The sequence below is a fragment of the Leucopleurus acutus genome (genome assembly GCF_964270905.1).
Source record: "Leucopleurus acutus genome assembly, chromosome: 7".
NCBI lineage: Eukaryota > Metazoa > Chordata > Mammalia > Artiodactyla > Delphinidae > Leucopleurus > Leucopleurus acutus.
In genome coordinates, this window is record NC_139150.1 from 80503064 (window position 1) to 80516908 (window position 13845).

The 13845-nt window shown below is 40.4% G+C and overlaps 1 protein-coding gene across 1 annotated transcript in view; it reads left to right on the forward strand.

Annotated features, from left to right (window-relative positions):
• UBE2R2 (ubiquitin conjugating enzyme E2 R2) overlaps positions 1–13845 on the forward strand; it is a 95686-nt gene that overhangs the window by 32284 nt on the left and 49557 nt on the right. The window lies entirely within an intron of this gene.

Consider the following 13845-nt stretch of genomic DNA (forward strand, 5'->3'; position numbering starts at 1 on the left):
CACAAGCTCCGTAGTTGTGGCACGCGGGACTTAGTCGCCCTGCGGCATGTGGAATCTTAGTTCCTGACCAGGGATAGAACGTGCGTCCCTTGCATTATAAGGCAGATTCTTTATCACTGGACCACCAGGGAAGTCCTGAATTTTATTTTTTAAATTAAATCTTTTCCTCTATTTTCCTTTAACATACTAAATCATTGTTATTTATTGGTTTATTTATTTTAAAGATTTTTTTTTTTTTTTTTTGGCGGTACACGGGCCTCTCACCATTGTGGCCTCTCCCATTGCAGAGCACAGGCTCCGGATGCACAGGCTCAGCGGCCATGGCTCATGGGCCCAGCTGCTCCGCGGCATGTGGGATCCTCCTGGACGGGGTCACGAACCCGCGTCTCCTGCATTGGCAGGCGGACTCTCAACCACTGCGCCACCAGGGAAGCCCCGAATTTTTGTTTTTTTGATGTGGACCATTTTTAAAGTCTTTATTGAGGGATATCCCTGGTGGTGCAGTGGTTAAGAATCTGCCTGCCAGTGCAGGGGACATGGGTTCGATCCCTGGTCCGGGAAGATCCCACATTGCTGCAGAGCAAGTAAGCCCGAGAGCAGACCCAATGCAACCAAAAATAAATAAATTTATTAAAAAAAAAATTCTTTATTGAATTTGTTGCAATATTGCTTCTGTTTTATGTTTTGATTTTTTTGGCCCCGAGGCATGTGGGATCTCAGCTCCCTGATCAGGGATTGAACCTGCACCCCCTGCATTGGAAAGGGGGAGTCTTAACCATTGAGCGTCAGGGAAGTCCCTCATTTTTATTTAAAAGTCCTGTTTGCTAACTCGAATACCTGGGTCATCTTTGAATTTTTTTTTTTTTTTTTTTTTTTGCGGTACGCGGGCCTCTCACTGCTGTGGCCTCTCCCGTTGCAGAGCACAGGCTCCGGACGCACAGCCTCAGCGGTCATGGCTCAAGGGCCCAGCCACTCGGCGGCATGTGGGATCTTCCCGGATCAGGGCACGAACCCGCGTCCCCTGCATCAGCAGGCGGACTCTCAACCACGGCACCACCAGGGAAGCCCCATCTTTGAATTTGTTTCTATACTTTTTTCTTCTCTTGATTATCAGTCGTTATTCTGCCTTTCTGCAGAACAGTTTGTTTGTTTGTTTGTTTGTTTTGCGGTACACGGGTCTCTCACTGTTGTGGCCTCTCCTGTTGCGGAGCACAGGCTCCGGGCGCGCAGGCTTAGCGGCCATGGCTCACGGGCCTAGCCGATCCGCGGCATGTGGGATCTTCCCGGACCGGGTCACGAACCCGTGTCCCCTGCATCGGCAGGTGAACTCTCAACCACTGCGCCACCAGGGAAGCCCAGAACAGTTTTTGTTTCTCTTTTTTTTTTCAGTCGTATGCCAGGGCTTCCCTGGTGGCACAGTGGGTAAGAATCCGCCTGCCAGTGCAGGGGACACAGGTACGAGCCCTGGTCCCGGAAGATCCCACATGCTGTGGAGCAACTAAGCCCGCGTGCCACAACTACAGAGCCTGCGCTCTAGAGCCTGCAAGCCACAACTGCTGAGCCCACGTGCCACAAATACTGAAGCCCAGGTGCCTAGAGCCCATGCTCCGCAACAAGAGAAACAACTGCACTGAGAAGCCCGCGCGCTGCAACAAAGAGTAGCCCCCACTCGTTGCAACTAGAGAAAGCGGGCGCGCAGCAATGAAGACCCAGCGTAGCCGTAAATAAACAAATAAATAGATAGATTGATTGATTGATTGTATGCCAGATGTTGCATATAAAAGAATAGAGAGGCTAAGATATTTTTCTCCAAAGATGCTTTCCCCTTGCTTCAGTTAGGTAAATAGGTTGTGGGGTTGTTCTCTTCAAACCAGTTCAAGGATTAATTTAGGTTGGACCTTGGGTTACAGTTTTAGTAAAACTCAGTCTATCTCTGTCCTGGTGCTTCTGGTGTGCCACTATGGGCTTTTGATTGAGAGAGGTAAATCTTGGTTTCCTCAGCTTTGAATGACTGTAGGAGATTGAATTCTGGCCTTTGGAGGTTCTGAGTTTATTTTTTTACCCTCCAACACATTGCAGCTGTAAAATCTGAAAGGAGATTATGTTTTTCTGTCAGTGCCCTAACGCCATCAAAATCCTTTAGGCAGGACTTCCTGGTGGTCCAGTGGTGAAGACTCCACGCTTCCACTGCAGGGGCTATGGGTTCGAACCCTGGTTAGGGAACTAAAATCCCATATGCTGTACGGCATGGCAAATAGATAGATAGATAGATAGATAAACAGACCATCCCTCCCTCCCTCCCTTGGGGAAAATTGATCATATGTTTTTATGCGCTTCCTGTCCTTCATTTCAGCTCTGTGTGACCACCAAAAATTGAGCTGATTTCTTTCTTTTAGTAGCGTCCTTCTGCCTGTGCCCAGTCTGGTTTTTTAGCCTACCTCCAAAATTGGCAAATGCCCCCCAGAAAAAGAAAATGGCCAACAACTTCTGGCTCACCAAAAAAGGGCTCTCCCCTTCTCAAATTTTAGTTCCTACAGTTATTACTTTTGTAGGTTTACGAAATCTTTTTAAAAATACCATTTTTGCAAAACTACTCCCCCAGATTATTGCAGTGGGAGCATTGGAAGCAGAACTGTCTTTTTTAGTGTCTGAGTGAGTGACTGAAAGCTGACAGAGTTCTCAGTGCATGGATTGGGGGGGCTGGCAACTTTTAACTTCTTTATAGAGTGAGCTGGCTGGCCTTTTCCTAATGGAACCTCCCAATGTCACTATTGTTGGGCCTTTCTCTTGGGTCTGTGAATTTTCCCAGTGAAGGCTCTTCCATTTTTCTGTTTCTGGAGGGTAAGGGACTAACTGCCATCATCCTGTGAGTCACCTGGGGAAGAGGACTAGGGTTGTCAACGTTTAGCATATTAACTTTTCCTTCATCCCCCCCCCCATTTGCAGCATGGGGCTCCACCAATCTGAGCCTGATGTTGCCCAGCTCAAAGACCTTCCCCAGAGAATAAGGTGTCCATCTTCTGGCATGAGTACCCAGCTACATAAAGTAAGGGAGGGGATCTGAAAAATCTATATGCTTCATAAATAAACTTTCAGGCAGTCTTCCTCCTCTTAGCCTCTTCATACTCCCACTTCTAGAGTGATTTGATACTTCTAATTCTCAAGATTTTGGGGGATTGTTTGTGTAAATTATGTTGGTTTTCTACTTTTCCCACCACCAGTTTAAGATTTGGCTTTCTCTGGTCATTTGGAATAATTTCTTTCTTTTCCATCTGTTTTCTACTGTCCAAAATTTAATTGCTGTTGTCTCTTTGCCAATTGTGTTTGTCCTTGTGTGTGCTTTTTTTTTTTTAAATCCCTATATTTTAACTTTTAGTGGATTTTGAGAGTGGGCAAAAATAGAACTGTTGTCTGTTCAGTCTATAGCACTAAAAAAAGGTAATATGGTTTCAAATTCATAAGGTATAAAAGGAGACATATACAAAGAGTTAGTCTGAATAATCTATTTTTTCTCTATTGATTTGAAATGCTACCTTTTTCATAATCCAAATTCCCCTGTTTACTTGAGTCTATTTCTGTTATTTGTTAACATTAATCTCTACCTAGTTCTACTTATTTTGGCTTAGAATATATTTTTAATAATCTCTACCTAGTTCTACTTATTTTGGCTTAGAATATATTTTTAATGTCTGTTAGGGTTATTGCCCTCTCATTACTTTTGTTTTTCCCTGAGAAATTTCTTGGCTGTTCTTCCTTATTTTTTTTTGTATGAATCTTTGAATCAAATTAGCTAGCCCCCCCCCCCCCACCCCAATCCTTTGAGTGTATATGTTTTTTGTCGTTGCATTTTTTGTCGTTTACATTTATAAATTAGTTTGAAGAGAGTTGACATCTTGACATATTAAAATCTTTCTCTGACCTTCCAGTTATTCAAAGCTTCTTTTTCGTTTCTTTCAGACTTTAGACATTTTAGGGGTGTGTGTGTGTGTGTGTGTTTTACTTGTATTTTTTTGGTAAATAAAGACTATTTTCTTAGGGCAGTTTTAGGTTTCCAGCAAAATTGAGAGGAAGGTACAGAGGTTTCCCATATATCCTCTGCCCTCATGCATGTATAGCTTTCCTCATTGTCAGCATCCCCCAGCAGGGAGGTACATTTGTTACAATTGATGAACCTACATTGACACATCACAATCAGCTATAGGTTGTAGTTTACATTAAGGTTCACTCTTGGTCCTATACATTCACAAATGCAGGACAACATGTATCCATCATTATAGTATAATACAGAGTATTTTCACTGTCCTAAAAATCCTCTGTGCTCTGCCTGTTCACCCTGCCACTCCCCAACCACTGGCAACTACTGATCTTTTTTCTGTCGTCATAGTTTTATCTTTTTCAGAATGTCCTATATTTGGAATCATATAGTATGTTGCCTTTTCAGATTGGCTTTTACTTAGAAATATGCATTGAGGATGTCCATGTCTTTTAGTAGCTTGATAGCTCGTTTCTTTTTTATCACTGAATAATATTCCATTGTCTGGATGCATCACGATTTGCTTATGTATTTACCTATTGAAGGACATCTTGGTTGCTTCCAGGTTTTGGCAATTATGAATAAGGCTGCTATAAACATTCATGTACAGGTTTTTATGTAGACATAAGTTTTCAACTGATTCGGGTTTTAAATACCAAGGAGCACAATTGCTGGATTGTATGATAAGAGTATGTTTAATTTTGTAAGAGACTGCCAACTGTCTTTCAAAGTGGCTGTATCACTTTGTATTCCCACCAGCAATAAATGAGAGTTCTGTTAGTTCCTAATCCTCACCAGCATTTGGTGTTTGTCAGTGTTTTGGATTTTTATATGTATATATATAAATTAAATTAATTAATCAATCAATTTATTTATTTATGGCTGCATTGGGTCTTTGTTGCTGCGTGCGGGCTTTCTCTAGTTGCGGTGAGCAGGAGCTACTCTTCGTTGCAGTGTGCGGGCTTCTTGTTGCGGTGGCTTCTCTTGTTGTGGAGCATGGGCTCTAGCCACGCGGGCTTCAATATTTGTGGTGCGTGGGCTTCAGTAGTTGTGGCACACGGGCCCTAGAGCACAGACGCGGTAGTTGTGGCACACGGGCTTAGTTGCTCCGTGGCATGGGGGGGATCTTCCTGGACCAGGGCTCGAACCTGTGTCCCCTGCATTGGCAGGCGGATTCTTAACCACTGTGCCACTGGGGAAGCCCAGTGTTTTGAATTTTAACCAGTCTAATAGGTATGTAGTGGAATCTCATTGTTTTAACTTGCAATTCCTATGATGTGTAATGTTGAGAATATTTTCATATGCTTATTTGCCATCTGTATATCTTCCTTAGTGAGATATCTGTTCAAATATTTTGCCCATTTTTAAGTCAGGTTGTTCATTTTCCTACTGTTGAGCTTTAAGAGGTCTTTGTATATTTTGGATAAGTCTTTTATCAGATGTGTCTTATGCAAATATTTTCTCCTAGTGTGTGGCTTGTCTTTTCATTCTCTTGGCAGTGTCTTCCACAGAGCGTGTTTTTAATTTTAATGAAGTTCAACTGATCAATTCTTTTGTGCCTTTGGCATTATATCTGAAAAGTTATTACCAAATCCAAGGTCATTTAAAATTTTTTCCTATGTTACGTTCTAGGAGTTTTATGGTTTATGTTTTACTTTAGGTCTGTGATCCATTTTGAGTTAATTTTTGTGAAGGGTGTAAGGTCTGTGTCTAGACACCTATTTTTACACAAATCGCACACTTAATTTGCAGCACCCTTCTTTTTTTCCCTTAATATATACTTTCCGTATTAAAGAGTATCTTCATCCTTTTTCTTTAGTTATTAATTTTGCACATTTAAGTTTATTGCTAAGTAATTAATCTTTATTGTTGTTATTTCAAACAGGATATTTGCTTCTACTTTCTAAATAGATTTTTGTATGTGGGAGTACTGTTGAATTTATTGGTGTTAAATTTGTACCAGCACCCAAATGGATTCTGTTAACCGTTTGAAATAATTTTCCAGTTGATTCTTTTTAGATTTCTAAATAAATCATATAACTGAAAATCATGATAGTTTTCTTATTTTTGCACTTTTCTTTTTCCTGTTAATTACATTGACTGGTATATGCAGAATAATGTTAAAAACTATAATGATAAAGAATATCCTTATCTTCTTTCTGACTTGACTGAGAGTGCTTGGGGCACCTATCAAAGATTATATTGGGTTTTGGGTTAGACATATATGCTTTACTATGTTATTGAAGTATCTGGCTTTTTAAAAAATAGTCAAGAATGGATGTTGAATTCTGTTGCATGAGTTTTCAGTATCTTTGGAGATGATCATCTGGTTTTTCACTCCCAATTCTATTAATCATTGAACCATTTGATAAATAAATAAACCTGGTGGTGTATGGTTATTATTTAGAACCAGTTAAGGAAGATGGAGAAGGTCTAGACTTGCCCACTTGTTTGAAATAAGACTGCCTGGAACTGGACCAGCCTCACACATGTAGAAAAACGGTCCAGTCTAATGGGCTGGGCAATTTTCAGGCCAGGATGAGTCTAATCTGAGATGAGAATATTGTCTTAACAGAGATTTACAGAGTTAATAATAGGCACTGTTTATTTTTATTTGTTTTTTTGATGTGGACTATTTTTAAAGTCTTTATTGAATTTGTTACAATATTGCTTCTGTTTTATGTTTTTGGTTTTTTTGGCCACAAGGCACTTGGGATCTTAGCTCTTCAACCAGCGATCAAACCTGCACCCCCTGCATTGGAAGGCAAAGTCTTAACCACTGGACTGCCAGGGAAGTCCCAGGCACTGTTTGAGTGATTAACATGTGCCTTGCCCTGTGCTAAGGGGAATTAAAAATATATATATATAGATAGATAGATATATAGAGAGAGACAGACAGACAGACAGAGACAGAGACAGAGAGAGAGTAACATCCAGACTCCATTAGTTACTAGATGTGTGACCTTGTGCAAATTTCTAAAATTCTTTTTATTTATCTTCCTTTTTGTAATAAGGGTTTGATGATAATACCTACCTCATAGGTGGTTTTAAGAATTAAATGAGTTAAGGGAATTCCCAGGTAGTCCAGTGGTTAGGACTCCTTGCTTTCACTGCCAAAGGCCCGGGTTCAATCCCTGGTCAGGGAACAAAGATTCTGCAAGCCACATGGCACAGCCAAAAAAAATTAAATGAGTTAATATATGTAAAAAATGTAGAGCAGTGCCTGGCACATGTTGAATTCTGTGGCTCAGTAGTTGTGGCTCGCGGGCTCTAGAGCACAGGCTCAGTAGTTGTGGCACATGGGCTTAGGTGCTCCGCGGCATGTGGGATCCTCCCAGACCAGGGATCGAGTCCCCTGCACTGGCAGGCGGATTCCCAACCACTGCGCCACCAGGGAAGTCCTGGTTGACGGTTTTAAATAGTAAGTCAGAATTGTCCCTGGGAGTTAGAGATGTACTGATTCTGTGGATGTTGAATGTGGCGATAGCTAGCTATAGGTACGATTATGGGAGAAACTGAGAAGAGTAAATCACCTGTATTTACTCTTCTTATGATACTAGACCAGATGTTCCCCTGATAACAGCTGGACTCATGAGCTGCTGAACTCATGGTTTAGATGCCCTTTGCAATAACCTGCATCCTGATGGCTGATAACTGACCTGCCTATCTGGATTCCTGACTACCGGTTTACTCTTTTTCCTCCAAATCCTGCTAATTTAGATTCCTTACTGCCTTCCCATTACTGATTTGACACTTGCTTCTTTCTTTTAATTAAATTTATTTTTCATTTATAAAAATAATTCATATATATATAGTTTTAAAAGTCAAATATACTATAAAGTTTATAAGGAACAGTAGTTCCTTACCACTCCCCACTACTCAGAAAGCAACCTCTTCAGACAGGGAGGTTTGTCCCGAAGTTGTCTGGTAGGAGGACCAGATACCTCTTGTAGCTGTTTTAGAAATGGAGAGAAAAGTGAGTCTTCAGTTACTCCTATGGTTATGTCTAGCATAAAGCCACACCTGAAGTGAGCCTTACCCCCAGACTCAGTCACATATATTTTTAAACCAGTTTTTTGTTATTGTTCCTAGGATTGAATTAATAATCATACTTATCAATTCATGGCTCTTTATCATTATTTTGCTTATACCAGACCTTTTCTTTTGTTGGTTGGTATGTATATATGTATTCATTTCTTTTTATTCCCATTCCATTTCTCCCCTTCTATCCCTTGGGCAACCATTCAAATTTATGAATATCCTTTGGTAGGTACTCTTTTTAAAATGATTTATCTATTTATTTATTTTTGGCTGATTGGGACTTCGTTGCTGCACGTGGACTTTCTCTAGTTGTGGTGAGCGGGGGCTACTCTTATTTATTTATTTATGGCTGTGTTGGGTCTTCATTTCTGTGTGAGGGCTTTCTCTAGTTGCGGCACGTGGGGGCCACTCTTCATTGCGGTGCGCGGGCCTCTCACCATCGCGGCCTCTCTTGTTGCGGAGCACAGGCTCCAGACGCACAGGCTCAGTAGTTGTGGCTCATGGGCCTAGTTGCTCCGCGGCATGTGGGATCTTCCGAGACCAGGGCTCGAACCCGTGTCCCCTGCATTGGCAGGCAGATTCTCAACCACTGCGCCACCAGGGAAGCTCGTGGGCTACTCTTTGTTGTGGTGCGTGGGCTTCTCATTGCAGTGGCTTCTCCTGTTGCGGAGCACTGGCTCTAGGGCGGGCGGGCTTCAGTATTTGTGGCTCACGGGCTCTAGAGCGCAGGCTCAGTAATTGTGGCGCATGGGCTTAGTTGCTCCGAGGCATGTGGGATCTTCCAGGACCAGGGCTCCAACTCATGTCCCCTGCATTGGCCAGGAGGATCCTTAACCACTGTGCCGCCAGGGAAGTTTCAAGATTAATTTTTAACAGAGAAAAAGGCAAGTGGGTAGGTCATTTATGTAGAAACTGTTTTCCAGGACTGCAAAAAAATTTTCAAGTAGTACTTATTTAAGGCCTACCCTTAGGACTTGTTCTGGCTGTGTAAAAGAATTCTCTCTTCCAAAGCAAGTCTTAGTATCTTTAACTTTTCTATTTTAATTCTATTATGTATTATCACCATTCTTGAATTATTTTCAAATTTTTGCTGATTATCCACCCACAACATTTTCTTTTTGGATCTTAGGTGCAGAGGGTTAAATTAATCATAATCCTCAGTTTGTAGCACATTGTTGTGTTGTCATTGGTCTGTGCAAATTATACCTCTCATTATTTCCTTCCTTTTATGCCCAAACTCCACTTTCATTTCTCTCCTCCTGCCACAGGCCACCATTCTACTTTACTTGTTCTTGTTCCTATACAATGTGTTTTGTTCATGTACATGTACTTTATGTTATTTAGGTATTGTTTTTCTTATTTCTTTCTATTAAGGTTTTTCCTCCTAAGCAGTATATTTTAAAGATCCATCCATGTTGCTATGTATACACCTAATTGCTCCTGACTGTTACTTAATATTGTAGTATGAGTCCATCACAATTTAGCTGTTGATTTTCAATGATGACCACCCAGGTTGACTCCATCTTTACTTTGTGATTGTCTTTGCTATATATAGTGAACATCCAGGTATGGATCTTATTATGTACCTTTATGAGAATTTCTTTGGAATATAGAGCCAGGAGCAGAATTGCTGGATTATAGGGGATGCATACTTAATTTGACTGAAGAGTGTAGAATTGTTCTCTAGTATAGGGGATAGAATAGGGAAGAAATGAATCTGTACTCTTAACTAACAGTGCATGATATTTCTTTTATCTTTGCCAGCACTTAACAATATGCAGCTTTCTTACTTTGGCCAATCTATAAATGTACGTACTGTCCTTCTTTGTCTGTTAAAGACATTTTTTGGTCTTGAATTGCATTTTATCAGATTGCTTCTCCAGCTTCTTTTAGCTTATTTTTTCTTAGTACATTTTTCTATCCTTTTATTTTTTCCAATTTTTTTTAATCTTATAGATAACAAATTGTTGGGTTTTGGAACAGATGGATTGAGAACTAAAATAAGCATGGTATAGTATATTTAAGGAAATAAAGAATTGAAATGGTATTTGTTGTCTGGTTCTATCTGTCTCTTATTATAGTTGTATGTATCTTCAGTTGATTATTTTGGTTCATTAGCTGCTTTTTCCTGAGGTTTTCAGCTCCTGTGTTTGGTTTTCAGCTACTATTTTGGGGAAATAATTAAAGTCCAGGTTGAAATCTGTGTACGTTTGTAGGGGAAGAATGAGCCCCAGGCACCATAAAATCAGTGTCGGTCATTCCTGTGCTGCACCATACAACACTGGCCAGGGTTTTACTTTGAAACTCATGGGAAAAAGTAGTGGAAGGAGGCCTTAGATTATAATCTATCTTCCCTGGGGATCTGGAGGAGGAAAGGAAGAAAGTCTTGGAAGAGTGAATGCCGAGGGTAAACTAATCACCTTGCACCCGTTTTCCTCAGTGCCTTACAGTAGCAAGGCTTTTTTTTTTTTAACATCTTTATTGGAGTATAATTGCTTTACAATGGTGTGTTAGTTTCTGCTGTATAACAAAGTGAATCAGCTATATGTATACATATATCCCTATATCCTCTCCCTCTTGTGTCTCCCTCCCACCCTCCCTCTCCCACCCCTCTAGGTGGTCACAAAGCACCGAGCTCATTCCCCCTGTAGTAGCAAGGCTTTTGCACTGTCCTGACTTTATACTGCAAAGTGTAATTAGACTGTTGATTTATTTGGAGAAAGGGACAGGCAGTCATTATCCCAAAGCATAAACAGGGGAGAACTAAGGACAAAATGTAAAAACTTCTCACCACCCTGTTCTTTCACCACCCTCCCCACGGGCAGTCTTTATTTTGTTTTACTTTTATCAAAGTAATATGTGTATATAGTTGTGGGTTTTTTGGGGGTTTTGGGGGGTTGTTTTTTTTGGTAACTTTGTACCCTTTGAACATCAACTTCCTCATTTCCCCTCCCCCCCATTCCCTGGCAACCACCATTCTGTTCTCTGCTTCTTTGAGTTTGACTATACCTCATATAAGTGGAATCATGCAATATTTGTCCTTCTGTAACTGACTGACTTCACTTAGCACAGTGCCATCCATGTTATTGCAAATGGTGGGGTTTCCTTCTTTTTTAAGGATGAATTATATCCTGTTGTACGTATATACCACATTTCCTTTTGTCTGTTAGTCTGTTGATGGACATTTGAATTCTTGGGATATTTTGGCTATTGTGAATAATGTGTACATAGTTATTAAAAAATACTTCTAGATTTATGATGTTAAATAGAAGTACCCTGTTTTACCTATTCCCTCCCGTCTTTGCTCTTTTCAGTCTTCTTTTCTGATAACAGTTTTTACCTCCAGATTTCTAAATGGTGTGCTGATATGTAAATGATTTTTCAATTTTTAACATTTTCTTTTGAATTGCTGTAATGGAACCTAACAATTTAGTCATCTTATACAAGTAATCTAGAGATAATTTAAAGTATATGGGAGGATGTGTGTAGGTTAATGCAAATACTGTGCTATTTTATATAAGGGACTTGGAGCATCCTCAGATTTTGGTATCCATGGGGGTCCTGAAACCATGGATACCGAGGGTCGACTATATATGTAAGTATTATGTTGACTCCGTCCCCAGCTGTACAGTGTGATTATATTTCCTTTCTTGGAAAATCTTTTATTTTTCCTGGAGTTAATAGTTGTCTTGTTTTCCCGTTTTCCTTGGTTTCCTTTGTCACTCTCGTTTATGATTCTAAATTCTCTAATAGAATTGTAAAACCCCTTTGAATACTGTTTTCCATATGGTCAAATAGATTATTCTTGATTTTGTTTTAGGTCTTTTATCATTTATTATACTTACCTTACTTTGGAGGCTTCTCTTGAAACTCCAGTCCTTTAGTTCTGGGAAATTTTATTAAATTCTTTAATTCTCTTTCTGACATTTTCTTTTCTCTCTTTCTGGAACTCCTATTACTTAGATGATGAGTTAGATTGATTCTCTAATTTTCATGTTCTCTTGTATTTTCTACATTTTTGTCTTTTTGTTCTACTCAATAATTTTCTCAACTTTTATATTCACAATCTTTTGAAATGTGTTTTAAAATTTTTGGTCATTTTGGGCTTCCCTGGTGGCACAGTGGTTGAGAGTCCGCCTGCCGATGCAGGGGACACGGGTTCGTGCCCCGATCAGGGAGGATCCCACATGCTGCGGAGCAGCTGGGCCCGTGAGCCATGGCCACTGAGCCTGCGCGTCCGGAGCCTGTGCTCCGCAACGGGAGAGGCAACGACAGTGAGAGGCCCATGTACTGAGAAAAAAAAAAAAAATTTTGGTCATTTAAAAAACTTTATTACTGAAAATGTAAACATAAACAAAAGTGGGGAGAGAATCTTAAAATGAACTATGATCTACCTATCACCCAGTTTAGTGATTAACATTTTGCCAATGTTTCATCTCTCTAGTTTCTGAGAGCAGGTTTAGACATCATGCCATTTTACCCATGAATAATTCAATATGCTTCTCTTACTATGGTTATCTTGTTATTAACTGGAAGGCTTTCTTTTTCCACGTTTACCCTTTTCATAACTTAATGTTACTGTTTTGTGAAACAGAAATTACCAGAAGATATTAATTATAGTGTTGTTTTTCATTCTTTTCATTTGTCTCTGTCTGTGTGCTTTTTACTTTTGTTTTTCTTCTAATTTTGCCTCTCATTCTGGAGGTTTTCCTAAAATTTCTAGTTTTCTTTAGCCCTTGATTTATATTTAAGAGTGAATCACTAAGAAGCTGCAAGTGGGAAACTGTGTGAGTGCACATGTTGATTAGTGGGTCTCAACGAGTTTAGATTAGGGCATCAATCTTTTTATGGGAAACCCACGAGTATCAGTATCTATAGGCCTTTTCTCCTGAGTGAGTAGTTTCTCTGGATAGGAATCCTCTAATGTTCCACCTGAGAGAGAAAAGACTGGTGTCTGGATTGGGTACATGAACGGGACAAGCCTGTGGTTTTAGCATTTAGTTACAGAATTTTATTTAATCTCCTTGTTTTTCAATAAATCTTACTTCTGCTCTCAGCTAGTGGTTCTCTTGTTTAACCTTCCCAGAGTACAAACCTTCTGCCATATAGGGGTAGTCACCTGACTGAAGAGCCAGAGGAAGAGATTTATGTGTTTAACTGCTTATAACTTTATACACCTTTTATCCTTTTATTTTCAGCCCCGTCTCACACCTTGACTTACTTTAAAAAATATTTATTTATGGCTGTGTTGGGTCTTCGTTTCTGTGCGAGGGCTTTCTCTAGTTGTGGCAAGCGGGGGCCACTCTTCATCAAGGTGCGCGGGCCTCTCACTATCATGGCCTGTCTTGTTGTGGAGCAGAAGCTCCAGACGCGCAGGCTCAGTAATTGTGGCTTACGGGCCCAGTTGCTCCGCAGCATGTGGGATCTTCCCAGACCAGGGCTCAGAACCCGTGTCGCCTGCATTGGCAGGCAGATTCTCAACCACTGGGCCACCAGGGAAGCCCACACCTTGACTTTCAAACTGTTTCGATCCTAAGCCTTTTCAGGTTTATCTATACACAAGAGCTTGCTTCAACCCCTCATTCTCTCCCATTCTCTCCCCCCATCGTGTTAGGTTTCAGCCTTCTACCAGTCTGCTAAATTCATCTTTTTTCATATTGCAATATTCTCTCAATATCTGGTCCACTGTCCTCTTCTATTCTCTTTATCCTTTTGATTTTATATATATCTTTATTCTTCTTATGGTCTTTTTGTTAGGGTTTCAGAAGAGA